This window comes from Trachypithecus francoisi, unplaced genomic scaffold, assembly GCF_009764315.1.
Source record: "Trachypithecus francoisi isolate TF-2019V2 unplaced genomic scaffold, Tfra_2.0 Contig01440, whole genome shotgun sequence".
Lineage (NCBI taxonomy): Eukaryota > Metazoa > Chordata > Mammalia > Primates > Cercopithecidae > Trachypithecus > Trachypithecus francoisi.
In genome coordinates this window covers 7,172,187-7,194,787 of record NW_022681431.1, presented here as the reverse complement: position 1 = coordinate 7,194,787, position 22,601 = coordinate 7,172,187, and the positions used below count along the sequence as shown (strand labels likewise).

The following is a 22,601-nucleotide window of genomic DNA, read 5'->3' as shown; positions in this document are numbered from 1 at the left end:
AGTAAGGACCCCGTGGAGACTGGACACCTCTCTCCTGCAACTCGGGCCACGCCACAGTGTCCTAGTCTCTAAACTTCTCCGGTTCTCGGTGACCAGTCACGTGTAAACCGCCCCTGATGTCCAAGCGCGGCCCCTTCCGAGAGTGACAGGCTTCGGCCAGGTCTCCCCGCTCCGACGGGCGCAGGGACGCACTGCAGAGGGGCCGTGGGAGAGGCGGGTGTCCGCGGCTAAGCGCGACCCCAGCCTGGCCTTGGCCGCCTCCGCCGGACCCACCCCGCGGCGGGGCGCCGGGCTTGGCCGCGGTTCCGCCCGCCCGAGCCGCCGCCGCCACCGCCGCCGCCGCCGCTGCTCCCCGCCCCCGGGGTCCCTGGAGGCTCCGCGGCTGCCGGAGCTGGAGGTGGAGCCGAGTCCGCGGCGGCCGCGCAGGAGGGAAAGTTCAGGGACGGCGGCAGAGGCCGGAGCCGGGCCGGGCAGTCAGCAGGGCGCCTCGGGTGAGTCGGGTCCCCTCCCGGGCCGGCCAGGAGCGGTGCGCCGCGCGGGGGCGTCAGTGGCGCTGGCAGATCCCCATAGCCCCGCGCGCCTCCCTCGCGCCCGCCCAGCCCGCGACCTCGGGGTGGCTCGGGCAGCTGCGGAGGACGGTGCCGCGCCTGGCCTCCCTCCGCCGCTGCCAGCTGGGGGCCCAGGGCACGGGCAGGGGCCGGGGAGCGGTTCGGCAGGCCAAGGGCGCGGCACCTCCAAGTGGGCGCGCGGGGACGCGGAGGGGGATTCCACGGAGGGTCCGGGGTTGCTGCGCTGCCGGGGTCGTTTTGGCTTCACCAGCGTTTCTCGTGGCCTTCCGCTGTCTGATTACTTTCTGCAAAACCCACTGAAAAGTAGCCTTTCCACGTGCCGCGCGATGACTACTGTTATTGTATTATTGTGGCTGGGATGGAGAGGGTGGAGGGGGCGTGACGAGGGTGGCCGGTGGGCAGCGCGCTCGCCTGCCCTGGACCGCGCTCGTAGGGGAATGTGGCTGAGGGTCACCGCTGTCCGAATATGCCCATGGGACCGTGCGATTGGTGGGGCAGAAGCTGTGCGAGGGCATGATCTTGGGGTGGATTGGGGGTTGGAAGGGCGGGGAGGAGAGGAAAGCTGTAGGATGCGAAGGCAAAGTTGTTTGTTTCCATCGTGCTTCCTGCACCTGCACTGCTGTCAGAGATTTTGAAGTTATCTTTTCATCGACCAGCAAAGAATGGTGAGAAAGGAAGAGATGTTAACAGCACTGTGCCTGCCAAAACAGTGAGCCTCGGGAAATACTCATAAACGAAATACTAATAAAAAGGTTAAATTTCACAAACTCCACTTTTATTCTGATTTCAAAGCCTTGGCGCAGTTTTTACTTAATGCCATTAGATACGTCTAGATAATAAAGATAATGAACTGTAAAGATAATGAACTGTTCTTTCACGTTTTTTTTTTTTTTTAAGCTAGAAATCTAAATTTAATTCTGTAGGACTTCTTGGATTTTGTCGACATTGTTCCTACAAGAAAGTCAAATTACCTTGGTGTTACTTGCAACAGTGAACATTAGTAAGCCCTGTGCAGTCCTGAAATGTTGCTAATTGGAGGGAGAAACGTCCTACAAACTTGGAAATAGATGCAGAAAGGCAAGATGAATTTTTATGTAAGCCTTAGGCATAAAAGGCGTCTTGAACACGTTTTGTGATAGCGCATAATACACAGGGGACTAGGTACTGGGCTCCAAGAAGACGGTCAATTCCTAGAAAGCAAGAGATGGGCCATACCCGTTGTAAGATCACTGTACATATTTAATAATTCGTCTGCCTTGAGCTACCACACCATATGAACTCCATATAATACAATATCAAAATACTTTAATCCTGTTCATCTTTGTGTGCTAAAATCTTATATGTCTATTTGTAAAATGTATTAGTGGGTTTTAAAGCAGAATCTCCAACATTTGGATTCTTCCGTTTACATTACAATGCAGTGAGCTTGTGCTTTGGTGTTCCAGAGACCTGAGCTCCAGGCGGCTTCTTCCACTTATTAACTGTATGACCTTGGGCAAGTTACTTACCCTTTCCCGGCCTTGGTGCCCTAATTTGTAAAATGCCAATAATACTCCTCACCTTATAGTGATGTTTAGCAGGAGGAAATTACATTTGGGAACTTAGCCTAGTGCCCGGAGCACACAGTATGCACTTCATAAATGTTGTCTTTTAGTTTTTTTGTCTTTCTTTACATTTAGGGATCCCCAACTCCAGCATGTTTCAACATTTAAAAAAATTGTAAAAATTCCTTCTCTGTAACCCTACTTTCCATTCATGTATCCATTGACTATTTATTGAAGAATCTCAGATGCTGCCTAGAATGGGTGCTGAAAATAAGGAGCTGAAACTTTGGGGCAATACTTCAGCTTTTTCTTGTATCTTCCTAAGAATCCATCATAAGTTCATATGATGATGAATCGTACTTACCAATCTTCATATTGCCCTAGCTCTGTTCTTAATGCCATGTTATTACATTAATGCCATGTTATTACATGAGAAAGAAATAACAGTGAGATCTGCACGGGTCCTCACCTTTCCTATTTCCTCAGTGTCTAACACAGTGCCTGGCAGGGCACAAGGACTAAATAAAGATTTGTTGATTTAAAATGCAGAATGTAATGAAGTTATTCTTTGGGTCACATCCATCTTTTAATGATTCCTGATGAAAGGACCTTGAGATTCTAAATCATAGCCCTACTATATATTAGAGCTAATAGAGGTTATTACGGAGGCAAAGCTAAGGTAAACTTTATTACCTATTGATTTTGCACTCATGATGAAGCAGTCTTATAAAACCTGTAAAGCCGGGTTGGAGAGTAACTTCGCCACTAGGGGCCTCTTAAGCATAGTGTATCACCCCAGGCTGTCATTTATTACCGTTATCCTGTCCTTTAAGGTAGCCAAGAAATTTAACTTCCTGGGTTCATGACATGGAATACTTTATTAGAAAAAGGGCAACCTTGTGTCAAAAGCATTAGCCAAAGGCCTAAAAATAAATGGAAGTGGTCTTCAATGATGGATTTAGTACTCATTTTGAATACCTTTAGAGTTAAGGACTTAAAAGAGATGTAAGAATTTGGATTTGTATTTTATGTATCCTAATTTTCAAACATATGATTTTTTAAAAGGTTGAAAAAATATGTATGATTTTCATCTAGTATTTCAGCGGTTTTCTTTGTATGTCTTTGGCACAGCTTATTTTTATCTTTTAATGTGTTTTAAAAGGTTTATTTCCTAAACAGGTATTTGTAGCACTAACAGCAATCTACGTTGTTTTTCAAGGAATTTTATCTGGCTAGCAGAAACTTCTGGTTATCTTTTCTTTTTTAAAAAATGGCTCACATCTGTAATCCCAGCACTTTGGGAGGCTGAGGTGGGCGGATCCCTTGAGATCAGGAGTTCGAGATCAGCCTGGCCAACGGGTGAAATCCCACCTCTACTAAAAATACAAAAATTAGCTGGGCGTGGTGGCATGTGCCTGTAATCATAGCTACTTGGGAGGCTGAGGCGGGAGAATCGCTTGAACCTGGGAGGCGGAGGTTGCAGTGAGCCTAGATCACACCAGTGACTTCCAGCCTGGGCAACAGAGCGAGACTCAAAAAAAAAAAAAAACTGGAGCCACATTAAATCTCACCTTTAAAAAATGTTTTATCGCATTCCAAGATGCATCACTGAAAAGCACCTTTTTTCTGTGTGTTTTTGAAAAGACCTCTTATTTCTAAATTCTAATGTGAATGAAGTTAGTCAAGCTTGAGAATATTTATTGAACAACTCAAAGGTGTTTTTATTTATTTGTGTTTTTATTTCTCAGATATAATTTGCTATTTGGTAGAAAAATTACTGACAATGTATATAAACAAACGTTATTACAGAAAATATTGCCATATTGTATGTAAATGAATGAGAACATTATATTTTCAGGTTTTCCATGAAATTTAATTCGAATGACAAACTAAATACCTTTAATCTGTAAGTAAAATTAGAAACAGAGCCAGGTGTGGTAGTACCAGCTACTTGGGAGGCTGAGGTAGGAGGATTTGTTAAGCACTCAGGAGATCAAGACCACACTGGGCAACATCTCAAGACCTTGTCTCAGAAGCAAATGAACAAAACCCAACCAAACTATAACAAAAATTAGCAACAGAGAAAAGTTTAGTGCATTGTAGGTCTTAAATCTTACCAGTGGTTTTCCTATCTTATCTAGCAGAATGTCTCTGAGTTTGAAAAATTATCAGACATCCAATTCTGATTTTTACATGGCAGGATTTTACAATAACACAATCTGGTTTTCGCACTCCTTCCCACTTTTTTTATTTTTTTAAAATCAAGGTCTAAGTCAGTACTCTTAAGAGAGCAGGGTAAGAGGAATAACTTTTGGATGAAGGTTGTAGAACATTTTAAATATCATTTCCCTCTGATTAAGCTAAATGCTTTGGATTACTTTTAGGATTCTGTGCACATGAAAAAGTTATAGAGATCCCATTTGCACAAACTAATGCTTCCCCAGAACTGCAAGAGTCTGGCTTATCCTCAAACCCCCAGCTAGCAAAGGCCATGGTGTCTCCCTCCCTCTCCTTCATCCTCCCAGACTGAAGCTGGGTCCATGCCAAGATGATAGGTACAAAGCCTTATGCAGGATGGGACAATTTAGTTTGGGCCAGAGCTCCAAGCTGAACAAGGTTATGGATGGCTGAGTTGAGAGGAAATGAATGAGTCTTTAAACCTGGGAGTCATTTTTAGGAACCAGCAATTGGGAGGTGTGCCTGCACAAAAATAATTGTTTGCTAGAATTTCATGTTTTGAACCTATGACTTAGGGAAACATTACTTTGCTGCACAGATAATTTTTGTTGCTGTTTTTAGGCAATGCATAAAATGCATTTGGTTACCCTGCAGTCATATTTGATTTTTTGTTTCATTTGCACACACAAAGGACATTTGAGTTGATGGAGGAACAGAGGAGCAGGAAATGGGGAGGAGGTAGATGTGAATTGTCCATGTGTGCTGAGGGTCAGACTTGTTTTTGTATTCCTAAGGCACATGGGCACACAGCACTGCAGCTTACTAATAGGAATTGGCCACTGGTGATTTTTGTGGTATATTCATCTATTCCATTAATAAAATTACTAAAATGGTGATCTTTGACTTAGGCTTTGTGTTCTCTCAAAACTGACTTTCTATTTCTGTTTCTCAAACGTTAAAAACATGCTAAAGTTAATGTATCAGTCAATAGGTCAATATATGTACACAGGACTGTGCTAGGAACCCCTTCCTCTGTGGTAGACTGTTCCATGTCGGGTGCTCAGTCTGGTCAACAGAGAATGGACTGAAGTTCCCGCAGGACATGCTTGTGGGGCACAACCTGCATAACTTTGTGTGACACTCTCATCTGTAAAAGTGGTTAGAACAATGTCTGGAGCATAGTAAAGGTTATATATGTGTGTGTGTACATTTTATATATCATATAAGATATATTAATACATAATATATTATATAATATATGAATATATACTATTATTTATGATATATGTGATATATACATATCATATAAGATATTTTATATTATATATCATATAATAATTTATATCATTCATCATTATCATCATATCTTATAAAAATATATTATTATATATTATATAACATTGTATATTTTATGTAATATATACAATTTTTAAAAAGTTATATAATATAGATATATACATATACACATGTATTAGTCTTATCTCACATTGCTGTAAAGAACTACCTGAGACTGGGTAATTTATGAAGAAAAGAGGTTCCGTTGACTCACAGTTCCACAGGTTGCACAGGGGGCATGGCTGGGGAGGCCTCAGGAAACTTACAATCATGGCATTAGGTGAAGGGAAAGCAAGCACATCTTCACATGGCAGCAGGAGAGAGAGAGACAAGGGGGAAGTGCTACACACTTGCAAACAACCAGATCTCGTGAGAACTCTATCACAAGAACAGGAAGGGGGAAGTCTGCCCCATGAGTCAGTCACCTCCCCCAAGGCCCCTCCTTCCGTATGTGGGGATTATAATTTGACAAGGAATTTGGGTGGGGGCACAGAACCAAACCATATCAATATATAACTGTTGGTTGTTGTTATTAATGGTATCATTATTGACTGCATTGCTTTCAGAGTAGATCATTCTGGTAGTTGCAATAAGCTGGAACAGAGGATTCAGGTAAACTTAGTGCTTATAATAATGTTTGCAAAGCTAAGTAATTCATTTAAGTTTTCTTGTTTCACTTCTACCATGATTATTCTCTTCCCACGATAAAAATGGCTAACACTGATGCAGCCCTTAAATATGTAGCAGGTACTCTGCTTAGTGTGGTACATGAGTTCTTCATTTAATCAGCACAGCCACCTTAGGAACTGTGCACTCTTATTATCTGTGTTTTACAGATGAGAACACGAAGGTTTAGGAAGCAAGTCAAGGTCAGCTAGTAAGTGTTGTAGCTGGGCCTTAGTCCATATCTGCCTGGCTCCGGGATCTGAGCTCATGACCTCTTTGCTGTCTTTTCCAGCGTAAATACTCATTAAATTGGCAGCCTGGAAAATGTCTTTGAGTTCTGAGAGTTAACAAAACATGCAAACTTGATTTTCCTTAGAGTATTGTATTTTTCTCCATTTCTGGGCATGATGGAGCAAGATAAGAAAATAATTTTTATCAGAGGGTCTGCTTCAGCACTTTTAATTTATAGGTTTGTGTATGTAGCTTTTTCCAGCAGTTCAAAAATACAATGTAGAGCAACATCTTTGTTTAACATCTAACTTCCAATCAAGGCATTTGGCAGGCATGTTATAAGCAGAAAGTATGAACAAGATCAAACGTGTGGGTTGCAGAATAATAAGGTATTAAGGCTGGAGTCAACCATGCATGCATTCATCTATCAAACATTTGTATACACCTGTTCTCTGAAGGTACTCTGCTAGACACTGCAGGGAATACCAAGATGTGAAGACAGTGCAGGAGAGAGGAAGGGTTTGAGACTTTGGTGGTGGACAAACTGGGGTTTGAATTCCAGCTCTACTCCTTACTGACTAGGGGGACCTTGTTCCATTACTCAACATCTCTGAGGCTTAGCTTCCTCACGTGCAAAATGGGGATAATAACACCTTGTAGGCTTGTTGCAACAATTAAACAAAAGGTATAGGTAAGGTTCCAAGCCACCAGGAAATAGTAGGTACCAACCAATAGCAGTGTCCGTTTTCTTCTTTCTTCTCATCTCTCTCCTCTCACCCTCTTCCTTCCCTTCCCTCTTCCCACCTGCCCTCGACTGACAGAGTGGTGGTAGAGATAAAAGTATCTAAAATCCAAGGCTGAGTATAGTCAGTTCCTTTAGAATGTTGTTTTTGGTTCTCCCACCAGGGGCTGGGATAAACCTGGCAGCAGTGTAGGGTCCCTGTGACACTTGGTTATTACCTAAACTGGCCAAAGAGGATGGCCAGGAGGCAAGTGGCAGCTTGGAGCCCAAGACAGGTATCTATGGTGTAGAATAGGGTTTGGGTACAAGAGTTAAGGGAAAAGCTATTTTAAGAAGAAGTCAAGAACTTAGGTCTCGTGGAAGTTGAAACAAGTCAGAAATGAAGTTAGAGTTCAGGTGAACAGAAGGGGTTGGGGATCCAGGATGCAGGGGGATATGATTGGCCATTTCTTGAGGGATCCAAGACTGGGTCAGGAGCTCAGCTGTGCTGCACTAGCTGGATGGTTTCTGCTAAAGAGCTCAGCAGAGAGCTGCAGCCTGATGTATCTCCAGATTGGTGCATTGCCTCTTACGAACTTCTGGCTTCCTGGCCTCCCACTGCAGGATTTTTCCAAAGGCAGTACACCCCCTGTCAGTGAGTAGCTAAGTCAAAAGTATTAGTTGTCTGGCAATAACTACTCGAGATCTTTAAGGGGTAGCTATTGTCACAGGAGAAATTAGCCTTTTTCCCCCAATTGGGGATTTGGTTAATTACATCCAGGTCTGTTTCACTATGATTCAGGGAGCCAGATTCATGGAGGCCTGTATAGGGCCCTGCTTGCAGTTCTGTGTAGTAGTCTGTGTTGTTAGATCAGGGAGGGTCTTTAGAGAGATGTTCCAAGTGGTTTTATGATAATGAGCTGCCTTGTTTGGTGCCCAGGGTAGATGTTGTGTGTGGTAGGGAGGGAATGTGGATTTTACAAAATCATTACAGTTTAGAAACGTCTACCTCAGCCAGGAGCAGGAAGCCTTAACTTGTTATTTATTATGCCATGGCACGTAGGCATAAACCAGCCCTTCTGTGAATAAGCAAACAGAACCTGCCCAGGTGCAAGAGAAGCTTGATTCAGGCTTTTTTTTAAAAAAAAAAAATCCCAAAATTTAAAAACAGTATTGAATTGGAGAACAGTTTGTTTCAAGCAAGTTACTGTAATTTTCAAAAACCCATTTTGTGGAACTAATAGAGTGTATTAAGATGAATTGAACAAACTTAAAAAAAAAACAAAAAAACAAAAAAACAGAAGGACAGCTTAGTGAGAAGAAGAATAGTCCTTGAAATGAAATCGAAGTTAGTTCAAATGGTTCTCGGGAATATTAATATCATGAGCATATGCAAAGCACACAAATAAGTGAAAAAATCTGGGAACCAATGAACTGAATAAGGAAACAGCACCCCTGGTGAATGGGCCTGGGAGATGCAGTCATGCACAACAACCTCACTTTTTAACTCTGTGAACCTGGGCAAGTTCTTTAATTTTTTTTTTTTTTTTGAGATGGAGTCTGACTCTATTGCCCAGGTTGGGGTGCAGTGGCATGATCTCGGCTCACTGCAACCTCTGCCTCCTGGGTTGAAGAGATTCTTCTGCCTCAGACTCCTGAGTACCTGGGATTACAGGCGCGTGCCACCATACTCGGCTAATGTTTGTGTTTTTAGCAGGATGTTGGCCAGGTTGGTCTCGAACTCCTGACCTGAGGTGATCCACCCTCCTTGGCCTCTCAAAGTGCCGGGTTTACAGGTGCAAGCCACTGCAACCTGCCTACTTAATTTTTTAGATTCCCGTTTCTCATCCATGAAATGGGGGGATAATCATGCTTATTTTATCGAATGGTTGGCTGAGTCTTTGAACTAATGTATGTAAACGCTGCAGCACATGGGAAATCCTCAATGTATGTGTCCACTGTTGTTATGGCGGAGAGGGACAGGAAAGAAACATGAAAGAGAAAACAAGCGTCGAGGAGCATTTGGAAGACGATGAGGAGCATGCTCTATTTGCTTGAGGCCTTGTATCTCCTATTTCTATTCTTAGTTTTTTAAATGTGTAACTTCTAGATTATTACAATCAAGTATGTCCTGAATACCTATTGTGTGCGTGTCACTACGATAAAGTGCTTGGGTTTGGAAACTAATCCCAGGAATCCCTTGATATCTTTGAAGTTCTAGACTGAGAGGAATGACTAGGACCTGCTGTTAAATGATGAATTCCTGATGTCCCCCGGCTACTTTAATTAGCTACCCAAAAGATAATAGCTTTTCTTTTATTATTTATCATCTACTCTTCATATAAGAGGATAGGAAATGAATACGTCTTCTTGGACCTCCGTACATAAAACTAACTTAAAATTTCCAGGTTACCTTTGAGTATCTTACATGCATAGAAGTAAGATTTTTTTTTTTCTGAGTACATTTGTGGTTACATAATGGGTAAACAAGGGAGGAAACATATTTTGCAGGGATATTTCTTTGGATGTACCTATGCCCTCCAAGTTGTCTAAAGCATGCTTTTTGGCAGGGAGATTTCTTTTGTCTTTTAACTAAACGTATGGCCCATATATTTCTGGGCCTGAATAACAGGAGAGAACTGAGTTTGAGGCTCTTTCTTTCTTTCTTTTTTTCTTTCATTCTTTCTTTTTCTTTTTTACTTCTCCTCCAGATGGAGATGTCGACAAGTTTCTGCAGTAGGAAACTAGCTTGGTGGAGGCAGAACTCTGTAGCTGACTCACTCTGTGGCCATGAGCAAGTTCTTAAACCCTAAAGTAGGAATTTAATCAAATGCAAAGCAATGAACTTTGTGGACTGTGAATTGATTCATCAGTCCAGAGGGTGGCTGAAGCCAAAATCTGAGCAGAAAATGAGCTACTCTGTTGGATCGAGTAAGCTGGTTCCACATTTTGGGTCTGGGGTGCTCTCAAAAATAGCTTTCCTTTGTAGAGAACATCTTATTCACTTAAGTAATTAAAAATCCTGAGGGTTTTTCCCATTAATATCCCTAGGTATAAAAAGGAATTTATCCAGCTTCACTGGACTTAGCATTTTGCCTTCTTCCAAGAATGAGTCTGCACCAGTGCTTGGGGCATTATTAGTGTGGATAACAGAGGCCTCAGAGAACACCTCTTTAGACCCTATATGTAGAACCAGTATCTTCATGATTGGTGTTCTGATGGAAATGAAGTTGGAGGAAATGCAGAACTACACGCTTTTTTTTTGCTTTCTCTCCCACTCAAGACACTGATCTCTTGAATCAACTGCAGGAATTATTTGCTGGCTAAGTACCAGGACTGCATTTTTTCCCTGTCCTCTCAAGATGGTAAGTTTTATTGATAGACACAGGGTAACAAGTGACAATTTGCACTTTTCACTAAGGTGGGATGTTGGTGAATGTGGGGCCCTTGTAAAATTGTCTGGTTGCTTGAACGCATGAGAAGGGGCTTCTTTGGCTGGTGGAGCTGGCCACCCACTAAGGTGAAGGCATGAGGGAGGCACTGGCTTCTTTAAACCCCTTTCCCTGGTGTCCACGAGTGACGGTTGTGTTATTCTCGAGGCAGATGACACGCCAGTGTGTGAAATCGCCAGGTATTGCCATTGCTGTCCATCATGTAGAAAAGAAGGGCGGAGAATGAATAGCAAAGCTCTGAATGAAGCTGACCATATTCATTTATTTAATTTACATGAGCTAGAAATCTTTGAAATGGCAAAATTGTGCATTTGAAAGAGATACTTCATTCCTGGAGGATTTGTAGGTTTCATTTAATAATCTTGTCAATAACATGTTGGAGTTGGAATTAATGAGAGAACCAATGATTAGCAAAAATCATTGGTTAGCAAATCATTGATTAGCAAAAAAATAGCATTAGCATTCTGTTAATGCTATTATTAGCAGAAATAATAGCATCTCTGAGATCATTTGATTTAGCAACAGTATTTTGCAGAAATAATAGCAGGTTTGAGGTGATCTGTACTATCCATCTAATTTGAAGATGAGCAACAGAGGCCAGAGAAGCTAAGTGACTTACCTAAGATGACCCAGCTACTTCGGGGAATGAATGATGCTATTAAGAATAGAACCCAGGTCCTTATTTTCATCAATCTGCACTTGATGGGCTCTGCAACATTATTAGGTACCACGGCCAATAGGCAGGTAACTTTAGGTGCCCCTTATAATAATGAACTACCAAGATGCCTGCTCTCAAGTTGTTCAGAATATAGTTTTGGGCTTCTATTGTATACTTGGCATTGTGCTTGATGCTGGAGTCACACAGATGAACAGACAGGAGATTCTGATCCCAGGAGCTCATAGGAGATTGAAATACAAAGAAAGGAATATATTGCTATGCTAGGGCTTACTGACCCTTGGAGCATCTGAAACTGGTCCAATTGTCCCATAGAACTGATGTTTATGGCTTCTTTTGAATAAACATAGAAAACTTAAGAAACTTACATTTGTCTTATCTGAGTTCCTTTCTCAGAAAACCAACCCTCAGGACTCCCAGATAGTGTCAAGGAGCTGAAACTTACCAGATCACCAAGTCTGAACAAACACCAGACCCTTCATCCATCATAATTCCCTAAGTGACCACCTGCTTCCTGTTGGCCAGCCTCTCTTCTTTACCCCTCCCTAATTCCTGCTTTCCTGTGCATACTTACATTCCTTCCCTGCTATATAAACCCCTAATTTTAGTGGGTCAGGGAGATGGTATCTGATTAAAACCTTCCTCCCTGGCAATACGTGTTTTCTTGGAGATTGGCTTTCTGTGCTGTGAGCAGCATGACCTGGACTTGAACCCCTGGCATTTCAGTCATACATATTCCCTGGGGACGGTGAGCCCTCACTGCATACTTCAAGGCACAGGGGTGTATTTGTATTTCCTGTTTATTTTACAACATCAGAAATGGAGATGGTGGCAAAAAGCTTCATGAATCAAATGGACTCTAAATGACCTTAGCTTCATCTGTACACATCCAGCTAGTGAATTAAAGTGAAATTCTTTTTTCTCTGTACTTCAAATTTATGATCTTCCTGGAAACACTTGGTAAGATTAGTTCTGAGGAGTTGCTTTAGGGACACAAGTAAAAAATGGAATTGTATGCCTTGATTTGATCATTTACATGTTGTGCGCGTGTATCAAAAACCAAATGTACCCCATAAGTATGTATAGTTACTATGTGTCAAAAGTGGGATTGTAAGTATCCAAAGAGAGATAAGATGTGGGTATGGGTATCGTTGTATCTAAGTCAAGGGTTGAATAGTTGGTTTTTCAATTAAGGCTTGTTTTTCTTCTGGTCATGTGGAAATGGCAGAAGATTAGGAAGTTTTACTATGTACTAAACCCTATTTGAAACATTTCATTTGTAGAATTTATTTTTTCAACACGTACAAAAATACTTGAGGAACTGAGGTTCACATCGATGGAATACTTTGGGTCAGACAACAGTGACAGGCTGAACCAGCACTGGAACAAATGTTTGTCTGTCTCTAAAGCTCTTACTCCCAAGATTGCTATGGTACCTCTATGGGTACCAAGAGTAATACATTACGTGGCAGTGGAAGTTTTAGCTGTGTTTACATTATATTCGGACCAAATTATAGACTCCTGGAGTATAGGGACCATAGTTTACACAATTTTATAATGTCTTCCCAGAAGTTTAGCAAGTATAGTACAGTGTGTAGGGACAGTAGGTTCTTGATAAAGGTGTGTGGAAAGAATAAATGTAGCAATTTAATAGTTGACATGGTTAATAAGAAACTGTGTTCATGAATAGACAAATCACATTCAAGTATCCCTGTATTTGAGTGTAAATCTGACCCTGGAGAAACCAAACAGAAAACTTACCTTTAGAAATCTCTTTTACTATAATTTTCAGTTTATAAGCATGCCTGTTTTCAACTATATTCCTGCATACTATGTGTTTTCTTAAAAGCTACCTATAAACAAATTATATATTCATACTCTTGTGGCAGGCTGTCTGGATTTCATAGAGACAGGAAGGCTTCCAACACATTAAGTGTTCTTGAAGGTAATAAAAAGGAGGACTAATTACCTAGCTGAAACGATTGTGAGAGACGTGTTGGACATCTGGACTCTCTGGGATTCTGACATCAGCAAAAGTGGTTAAGAAAAGATGGTTTTGAGAAACAACAAAGATGATCTATTTGAACCAAGTTATTTTATTCAATCTATGATGTGGGTGTATCTGTGGTCTGCTGAGCTTGAGGACAGGACTAAATAATGCATTGAGCTTCTGTGGTTGAAGTGGTAATTTTAAAGAACGTGTCTGGTGTTCACAGTTGGAGTCTGTGAGGTCTTACATTTAATGATTATACCTTTCCCGTAGCCATCTGTCTTTCTTTTTAATAAGCAATACTCCTTATCAAGCCTGATTTGTGCACATTGATTGCACCATTATACTTGTTAAATATTAAAGCATTTTTTTCTCTCGTGTGAAGTCTAATTAGGCAAAGTATTCGGGGGAAGCCTGATATTATCGTTCAGAATAATAGTCTGGTCATTACCTATAACATACCTCAGCTTTTTGGATCATTTGTCTTTTTTTTTCCTTTCCTATTAGAGTGCCAGTGTACCAAATATATTGCATAAAAATTTGATGAAGGATTCAGTACTATTGGGCCATTGAGAGAAATTATGCTACAAAGATTATGAAACCTCTAAAAACTGTGTGGAGAAATTTATCATCTATAGTTTGCATTTTTTATCAATCAGACTTCTGAAAACTTATATAGATTAGTTACTTGGTGGCATTAATTTTATTCAATGGAGCCATCATAAAGTAGCTTTAAATCATAAAAATACAAATTACAACGATGTTGGGAAGAAGGAAAAACCAATCAATAGGTAGTTACGTTTTATACGTGCTGATGATGAAAAGAGTATTTTTAGATGTCAAAACACCATCACTGCAAAATCCATGTGGCGAACCCTTACGTACTTTCTCAACTTATCTATTCTGTGCAGTCTCATTCAAAAATATATTTGCATCGCTGATTTAAAAGCAAGTATTTTGTCTGGATAGGGCCAAAAGTAAGATTATGAATCACTCTAGTATCTTTGGTAAGTTATCTGATATCATTTTCAGATGATCGTCCTAATGAATACGGTCCTTTCTTGAGATGTTCACAGCACTTTCTCATTTGTGCACACACACTCAGGCATACACATACACATGTAATCTGGGCTGATTGGCATGAACCAGATTAGGAACAGGCCCAGTTCATTGCTTCTTACTCTCAGGAATAAAAGCTTCCACTCCATACGTTTCGTGTAATGTATGGTTATCGGACTAATAGTTTTTTCCCTCTCAGTGGTCCCAGCAGCTCATGTTGAGGTTTTGAAAGTGACTTTATCGCTTCACAATTGCAAATAGCAATGGCGTTGCTTTCCATTTATGCATTATGGAAATCAGCGTGTGTGTATCTCCCTAAAGTGAGAGTTTATTGTGAGTTGTTTTTGAATGTGGTCAAATCAAAATGAGATCTGGCTCTGAATGAAAACATGGAAATAAAGACCAAAGAAGGGAAGGGAATGTATAGATCATCTAGTCCAGTGTTTCTGCACCACAAAAGGAGATGCCAAAGCTCAGAGAGGCGAAGATGCTTCTCAGAGTTCACGTGGTTGCTAGTGGCAGAAGTGGAACAGGAGCTAGGCTCATTCCCTGTGCATTTTCTACAGTGCAGTGGAGGCCCTTGACAGATGATGACATTTGGACCATTTCCCATTTTCCAGACCATTCACAGATACAGTGTATCTGGCCTGGGTAGGTTAGAAAGATGTTGAAGGAGGCACAGTTGCCTACGGTCAGCTGAAGACAGGGTTGGGATCATCTGAATCTGTCTAGGGTGATATTTTTTCATTGGCATATTGTTAGAAGCTGAAATCTCAATGATGAAAATTCCCAGTGCAGCCTTTGAGAATTTTAGAGTTCAGTAGCTAGTCAGAGAGGGCAGCAGACAGCTGTCGTGGAGGATGCATTGGCTGCAGCTGGGCCAGACCAGGGCTCAGCTGAGGAGCTGGGTCTTCTGTTTGAGAGGCCTGGCATCTTGCATTTTCAGACTGCAAGGGCAATGATCAGGTCTATGTTATTTACAATGAGTAAATAACATAGCCATGAGAGGCCCCTCGGTTGAAAAGGACCCAAGAGGTAAACAGGTTAATTTACCTTGACAGATAACTGTCACCGCAACTTGAATATTCAGTTTATACACCATGGTGGTTTGGCACATTGGGTCTGAAGTCTAAGATATCTGGGTTAGACCAGCTGCCATTTACTAGCTATGGAACTTTGGCAAGTTACCTTACCACTTTGAGCCTCAGTTGTTTTGTCTATAAAATGGGAATAATAGCAAACATTTATATTGTGCTCACTGTGTGCCAAGCACTGTCTCAGTTGTTTTGTCTGTAAAATGGGAACTATAACATTTATATTATGCCTACTGTATGCCAGGCGCTTTATGAGAAAACCCTGTGAGGCAGGCACTACCATTATCCTGTTTACAGTGAGGAAACTGAGGCCCGAAGGGGCTTAACGTCTTGCTCAAGGTTACACAGCTGTTCAGGGTTGAGCCGGGATTTGAATCTTGGCAGTCTGTTACTTTTTATCACTTTGCTGTGCTGCTTGTTGATAGGATTAAGGCTAATGTGAGGATCAAATGGGATAAGCACACCAGAAATATTAGCTCTTATCATTATTAATTATAATAAAGCTAGCATTACCTTAATAACAACAATAAAATCCATATGATCAGCCGTTTCTTTTCCCGTAGACAAGCTCCTTAAGAAGCGAGATCATAATTAGAAAGTTGCCTTGGCAATTACAGAAGTAACGTGAAAAGAATTCAGAAGCCTTTATAAAACGTCTCTATAGCTCATGGAGCCTTGGTCTAGCCGAGTAGACAGCCAGCAGGATCAGCTCCCCGACTTTTTTGGCTAAGACTCCCCCCGCTTTTTTTTTTCTTGATGGAGTCTCACTCTGTCGCCCAGGCTGGAATTCAGTGGCGCGATCTCAGCTCACTGCAACCTCCACCTCCCAGGTTCAAGCGATTCTTCTGACTCAGCCTCCTGAGTAGCTGGGATCACAGGCATGTGCCACCACGCCTGGCTAATTTTTGTATTTGTCGTAGAGACGGGGTCTCACCATCTTGGTCGGGCTGCTCTCAAACTCCTGACCTCGTGATCCGCCTGCCTCAGCCTGCCAAAGTGCTGGGATTACAGGCATGAGCCCCTGTGCCCGGCTAAGACTCCCTTTTCACCTCTGAGGGCTTGCAGACTTTTCCTACTATAGGGAGGTCTGGAGCACCAGCGACCAGCTCTGGGATGGTTTTCTCTGATCTATCCTTGCAGATGATTAAAGTAGATTAGAGAGGTTAAGGGCATTGTCTGTGCCACTGGACTGCCACTGTAGAATTGTCTAAGAACAACACCCCAGTCCTTAGAGGAAATCCTTCAACCTACGCCCAAAAGTCATGTTTTGACTTGCTTCCTCCATTTTGTTGAGTTCATGACCTAATTCTCAGAGTGTGATCTTATTTCCAAATTGCTTTGCTATGGAGTTTAGATATTGTCTTGTGTCTCTTCTTTTGCTTAGTTTTAAATTTGTAAACTATGAATACGTATGTGGATATGTAACACGTGTATCCATTTTAACGTACGATAATAAAGCAAATAACTATCCATAAGCATCTAGAACATTCCTTTGAAGCCCCTCACGTGTGCTTCCTGGTCATATTTCCTTCCTTCCTCCCACTTCCTCACCCCAGGGGTAACTGCTTTTCCAAATATTGTTAACTGTTTCCTTGCTTTTCTTTCGAGATTTACCAGAAATGTGCATCCACAAATAATTTGTTTTTGTTCCAGTTCAACAGGCTGTTGAATTGGAAAATTTGACTAACCCTTCAAGATGCATTATCTAGCAGTTACTAAAAGAAGTTGCAAGAAAGACCCCAATGGAGGTTTTCCAATGAGATATCCAAACACCAGGCTCAAGCTCTTGAAAATCCTCCTCACTCGGAAGATACAGTAAAACACGGGTCCTGGATGTGTGAGGGGATTTGTTTGAAGAAGCCTCCGCTGTGCGCCTGTCACTGTCCTTTCGTCCTGGAGGAAGGGTTGTGCAGGTGCTGCCCCCACCCCAAGCCTGGAGAGAGCAGCTGCCTTGAGGCTGCCTGGACAGCAGGCTGTGTGTCCTCTGGGCCTGGGAGTGTGGCAGGCTGTCATGTGACTCGGGTGAGAGACTTTGGTGGCAGAGTGAAGGGGAGCAGCTGGGATAGGGCCTCACCCTTGCCAAGCGTGTTGGAGAGATTTGTGTGTGTGATTTGTGTGTGCTTCCTGTAGACCAGATGTGGCCCAGGGGGGATAGAGAGCCAGCCTGGAACAATGTGGCCTCTGCCCAGGAGGCACAGGCAGCAGAGAGCTTGTGGAGTGAATTTTAGGGGCTCTGGGGGTGGGGATGGGGGCAGTACAAACAGAAGACTTAAATGCATTACCCATATCATGGGGATTTTTTTGTCAAAGGGGCCCAGCAGGGAGCTCCTGGGAAACCTACAAAAGTACCCATGAGAAAGAGAGAAACTTGGTTTAAGTATCTGCTGGTCTTCAGGATGTGAAGCCATTTGCATTAGTGAGGATTAAATTTGCCTGCATATAAATGAAAGAATAATGGTCACACAAAATAGGAGTTTACTTCTTTCTTAGATAGAATAAGTCAAGAAGTAGGCAATTTACGAATGGGATGGTGGTTCCACAGTTATTAGGAATAAGTCTTCTACTTCACTGCTCCCGCATCCTAGGAATAGATTTCTCGTGCTTATAGCAAAAGAGAGCTGCTAAAGCTCCAGGCTTCACATCACATTCCAGGCATAGAAGGAAAGGAAGGGCAGAGGAACGGTCTGCCCCCTCCTGTTTAAGAAGACTTTTGGAATGCCCCACCTAACATTTTTGCTTGTTAGCCTGGGTTCACTTCTGTGGTCATGCCTAGCTCTAAGAGAAACTAGGAAATATAAACTTGTTGCTGGGATTCTTTTTGTAGTGAGGCAGCCAGCATTTTCATGCTAGTGGCGGTCATGTGGTCTTTCTTCTCCATATGTTTCAAACCCAGGGAGAAGAGTAACAGCAGCTAACAAGTCGGTAGAAAAGAGAGAAGAAGACTATAGGCTATCTGTACAGATCCTAGCTGGGGGATGCAGCAGGAAGTCTTACTGTTTGTTTTGATCTTCCTTTGAGTCAATGTCATACATTGACCTGAACATTCTATTTTCTGAATCACAACGATGTTTTGTGATTTAAAGTAACTTTAGGACTTTCTTTTACTTACAAGTGGCCAGAAAATTATAGGGCCTCCTGGATTTTTCCTTGAGTAGCCTGATATAAACATACCCCCTAAATATCATGTATATTTCAACTTGATAAAGTCTTTATTGTACATAACCACCATACTGTTTTCATACCTAAAAATGATCATTCTTTAAAAATTACTGAATACTCAGACCATGTTTAACTTGTCCTTATCTCAAAAAGTATCTGTTTTTGTTTGATTAATGTTGTATAGGAGGGCCTCACATTGCATTTGATTGTTTAGCCTCTGAAGTCTCTCGTAATTGAAAGTCCTCTTCCTGGTATTGTCATTTACTTGTTTTGGGTCTTCTATGTTTTCTATAAATGTTACTTATATCTAGAGGTTTAATTAAATTGAGGTTTTTTTCCAGACAAAAATAATTTGTAGTTTATACGAATAATTATTTTTGCTTCAATCGGTGCACACTGTCTTATGGTTCTGCTTTAAGTGATACTAAGACTGACAGTGGACCAGCCCTTAGCTTTAAAACTTCCTAATCTTTTTATTTTGTATATTTTTGTCTTAAACTTTTTTTTCATTGTGGTAAAATATACATAATATAAGATTCATTATTTTAACCATTTTTAGGTGAACATTTCAGTGGCATTAAGTGCATTCACGTTGTTATACAACCATCACGAATGTTCATCTCCTGAATTTTTTTCATCTTTCCAAACTGAAGCTCATACCTATTTAACCATAATTCCACATTCCTTCATCCTCCAGCCCCTGACAACCACCATTCTACCTTCTGACTCTATAAATCTGACGATTTTAAGAACTTCGTATACATGGAGTCATATAGTGATTTGTCCTTTTGTGACTGGTTTATTTCACTTACTGTAATGTCTTCAAGGTTCGTCCATATTGTAGCATGCGTCAGGATTTTATTTCTTTTTAAAGCAGAATAATATTCCACTCTGTCTTGCTTTCTTATTTTCCTATTAGAAAAAAATATTGTGTTTTTCTTTGTGGAGATGAGATCCTGCTCTGTCACTCCGGCTAGAGTACAGTAGTGTGATCATAGCTCACTGCAGCCTCGAACTCTTGGGCTCAAATGATCCTCCTACCTCAGCCTCTTGAGTAGCTGAGAATTACAGGTGCAAGCCATGGTGCCTGGCTACCTCATTTTTTATTGTTGCAAAATACACATAATAAAATTTACCATCTTAACCATTTTTAAGTGTACAGTTCGTTGTTAATAAATACATTCATGTTATGCAACCATCACCACTGCCCATCTTCAGAACTCTTTTAATATTACAAAACTGAAACTCTATATCCATTAAACAATTAACTGTCCGTTTATTCATCTCCTAGCCCCTGGCATTCAACTTTCTGTTTTTATGATTTTGACTGCTCTCAGTACTTCATATAAGTAGAATCATAATATTTTGTGTATCCTTTTATTTTGATATGAAAATAGCATTTAGCTAGATTTAGAATATATCTATGTGATGATCTCAGTCTTTAAGTTAGAGCCTTAGTACATTTACATTTATTGTGATTACTGCTACTTGTCTTGTCTTATGTGCCTTATTCATCCTACTTCTTTTATGTTTCATTTTCTTTTTTTTCTCTTTTTCCAGTTTTTTTCTTCTACTAGTTTGGAAGTTACACATTCTACTGTTTTTCTAATTGTTCTCTTAGAAATTTTTTCATATGTGTCTAACTTAACAAAGTTAAAAATTAACCACTAATCAATGTATTTATGTTTCTTTTTCCTAAAAGAAAGTATTAGAAAACTGTTGTCTCCACCTGTTTAATATTTTTGCCTTATCTATCTTGTGTTTGTAAATTGACAAATTAGATATTATTATTGCTATTGTACTAAATGGTGAGCATTCATTTGGATTTAACCACATTTATGGTTTTTCGTCCCCCATCACAATTTCTTCTTGCCTCTTAGACTCTCTTTCTGGGAGATATATACTTCCTGAACCACATTATTTAGAAGTTCTTTTAGTAAGGACCTGTTGGAAGTAAACTCTCCTAGTTTTATTTATCTGATAGTAACTTCATTTTATTCTAAGTTTTCAAAGATAGTTTCATTAGGTATAAAATTCTAGGTTGGAAGTTAATAACTTTCAGTACTTAAAATATAGTATTTCTCTGGCTTTTGAGAAGTCAGTTTTAAATTGAATTGATATTTTTTATAGAAACATGCCTTTTTAATCTGGCTGCTTTAAATATATTTGTTTTTCCTACCTCCACTTTCTCCTTTCTGATTTTATTTTTAATGTGATGGGTGAGGATATATATTTTGTATCCTGTTCAGAATTTTGTGAGCTTCCTGAACTCAAGGATAATCGTCTTTCATCAGTCTTGGAAAATTCTCAGCCATTATTTCTTTGAAAATAACCTCTTTCCCCAATGTTGTTAGTGTTTTCTTCTGGAACTCCAGCGAGATGTGCTATAGAGTTCCTCTCTGTTCCTCAATCTAGTTTGTATTTCTATCTTTTTTCTCCCTCTGTGCTGTTTGTTGGGTAATTTTTTCAACTCTATTTACTGTTTTACAAATTATCTTTTTAACCATGTCCAATACAATATGTAGACCATCTATGCGGTTTCTAACGTCAACGTACAGACATACTGTGCATAAGAACTGTGCATATAATGGCTTTTTGAAAAGTAGTGTCACTTTTTGGATGATTCCTTTTTTTGTTGTTTTTGTTTTTTTTTTTGTTTTGTTTTGGGGCCTAATGACTTTCTTAGTCCAAAGCACATGAAATAAAACCCTATAGGAAGTGATATTTAGACATTAGAAATTCAGGAAAAGACATAGCAGTTTGTGAGAGACTATCCCATAGAAACTTTTTCTGTAAAGGGCCGGGTAATAAATAAATATTTTAGGCTATTGTGGGCCATGCAGTATAAGTTACAACTACTCAAGTCTGTCATCATAGGAAAAAAGCAGCCATAGACAACATGTAAATGAATGAGCACAGCTATATTCTAGTAAAACTTTATTTATAAAAACAAGCGGGCTGTAGTTTTCTGACCCCTGCTAAGGAAATTTGAATTCTGCTTTGTGTTTGGATGAATTAAATCATTTGCTGTGCACACATTGCAAACAAAAGAGAAGAAGAGACGGCTGTTGTACATCTCTTTAGCTTGTTATGATTGCACTATTTCCATAAGTTTTGAAGCATTTTTATTTTGCCCTAAATGTATTTTCCTGTGTTGCAATATGATTTTTACATGCAGATTTAATGTGAAATACCCCTAAACTCACTAAATGTTGAAAATTGATAAAACACATTGATAAAATTGATTGTATAAAAAGAAGAAAAAAGTATTGCATTGCATTTTTATGTACTTTGTATTTTTTCTATACTATATATTTATTCACTTTCAAATTGTTTTTGGGATTTGAATTTGTTTTTATTGTGCAACTGATGTATTATTCTACCTGTCAAGATTGTTTGGATGTCTTCCATGGAGATGGAATGTATTATAATTTTTCTCCATTAAAGTTATTGGAACTATTTTTATATTTAATAATTTTTCACGTAAAGTTGTTAAGGGTCAGATCATCTTTCTTTCAATACGTAAAGTTTTATTTTTTAAGTCTATCTGATAGTTTTTGATAGTCTCTTTGTCTTTTGCCATACACTTAAAACATTTTTATAGTTTTTATTTGATAATTCCAATATCTGCAACTTTTGTGCATGTAATTTTGCAGCATTTTTTTTTTCTGTTACTTGCTTATGACAGCTTTCCTCCTTGAGAGTTTTGTGGTATTTTGATTTGAGCTTCTGGCCACTGGAATGTTATATGTGGGAATGCTAATGTGGGAACTTTTTGAGGCCTATATTTAAAGTGTGTTTATTCAGAGAGGACTTATATTTATTTCTTGGAGGTATCTGGGAGTACTATCATTCCAAGGTGTTTCAAAATGAAATCTTTAGTATGGAAATTTTGGGGCCACAGAGGGCCAATTTCAGCTGATACCT

At 40.3% G+C, this 22,601-nt stretch overlaps 1 protein-coding gene across 2 annotated transcripts in view; it reads left to right on the top strand.

Moving 5' to 3' along the window:
* Positions 1-370: 370 nt before the first annotated feature.
* CSGALNACT1 (chondroitin sulfate N-acetylgalactosaminyltransferase 1) overlaps positions 371-22,601 on the top strand; it is a 367,289-nt gene continuing 345,058 nt past the window's right edge. The window contains exon 1 of one of the 2 annotated variants that reach the window (XM_033226897.1): positions 371-491. The gene's annotated coding sequence lies outside the window, so the exon portion shown is untranslated. The remainder of the gene's footprint in view (positions 492-22,601) is intronic. The other variant, XM_033226942.1, reaches the window with a different exon arrangement.